The sequence below is a fragment of the Phascolarctos cinereus genome, unplaced genomic scaffold, assembly GCF_003287225.1.
Source record: "Phascolarctos cinereus isolate Bilbo 61053 unplaced genomic scaffold, phaCin_HiC Scaffold_1;HRSCAF=81, whole genome shotgun sequence".
Lineage (NCBI taxonomy): Eukaryota > Metazoa > Chordata > Mammalia > Diprotodontia > Phascolarctidae > Phascolarctos > Phascolarctos cinereus.
The window spans coordinates 281,425,630-281,427,307 of NW_027555514.1; positions in this window are offsets into that span (position 1 = coordinate 281,425,630).

Consider the following 1,678-nt stretch of genomic DNA (forward strand, 5'->3'; position numbering starts at 1 on the left):
CTTCTCCTGGGCACAGCTGGCTCATGCCCTAGATTGGGACCAACACTTGGCTCTGGGGAATGGGGCAAGTTCTTCCGGAAAACTTTCCTGGGGAGGAATTCCTTCCCTGCTAAATGAGATGAGGGCAGCTCTGAGAGAATGAGGAGGAGGGCAGGTCAATGGCTGGGAAGTATGGGGAAGGCAAGGTAAGGCATACCTAGCTACCAGGGAATTTCCCCATGGAGCTATAGTCTATCTCCTACCTTTGGGGCAGCACCATGATCCTTCCTTTCCCCTTCATCCTTGCCCAAGTGCCAGCATGTATGTGATGCCAGCCCAAGATGGTACTGGGGTGGCCAGCGGGACAGAGAACATGGGCCTGGGACTCAGGAAAAACAAGATTCTGTTGCCGATTTGTGTGACCCCGGAAAGGTCCCCTCTTACTCTTTTGAGCCTCAGCTTTCTGATCTGTAAAATGAGGAGTGGACTGGATCAATCATCTAGGCTAGTCCCCCATTTAACAGATGGGGAAACTGAGGCCCAGAGACATGAAGGGGCTTCTCCAAGGTCACAGAGCTGGGACTGACTCCCACTTCAGCACGAACTAGCCTGGGGGCAGTCTGCTTTCCTAAAACCTTCCTGGAGAATGGCACCTCCCCAAACAGAAGCTCTGGGTCCCCTCAGCTCCTGCCCAGCCCTAAACCTTGCTGCTGTACTTGGTCTCTTTAGAAACTGTTTTTCAAAGATTTGAACCTCCAACCTGGCATGTGCCTAAGAGTAGCGGGATATATTCCACCAGATGCCAAGCAGCAAGTTGGGTCTCTCTTATTACTAATAAAAGTGCTAATGATGATAACAGCTGACATTTTCTGTGTTATTCTGGTCTGGGGGATAGAGGATTGGGTTTGGAGTTGGGAAGGGAGGCTGAGTGACCCTGGACAAGTCCCTCCACCTCAGTGGTCCTTCGGTGACTCTCTGGGATGGGTTCTCCATTTGCGGTCTGTCGGTAGTTTTCAGATGGGAAAAAATGCCTTCTTTAGTCTCAATAGCTTCTGTTTTTTCTCGTTTTACTGTGCATTTTTATATATTGAAAAATATTATTCTAATTGCTATTGCATTGCTTGCCTTTTAAATGGGTAGGGGAAGAGTGAGAGGGAGGGAGAGAAATAAAAATTTTTACAAATGAATGTTAAAAATCCATTTTAAAAAACCTTCACAAAAAAAAATTACCACATTATTCTGAGAAGGCATCCATGGGCTTCCCTAGATTGTCAGGAGCCCAGGCTATAACACAAAAAAGGTTACAAATACTTAGAAGTCCTAGACAATCCCTGATTAGCAATTGGAAAGGGATTTTGCATAGTAGTAATTGCAGAGGAACCTCTCTATATCAGTGAAGGGAGGGGACCAGAGCACAGACAGGGAGCAAGCCCAGCTGCTGGAAAGGTGCTGAATACAAACCAGGGAAGCACTGTGTCCCTTTGAGGACTTGCCCAAGGAAGTTCAGAGACATCTGGAGGCAAGATGGGAGGAGAGTGGAAAGACATTCACTGGCTCTGGAGTCAGAGGTACTGGGTTTGAATTTGACCTCTGATCCTGACTGCCTAGATGACCTTGGAGAAGTCCCTGGGTCTTGGTTTCCTCAGAAGTAAAATGAAGAGCTTGGCCTCCAAGGTCCTTCCAGCTCTCTACATTTGTG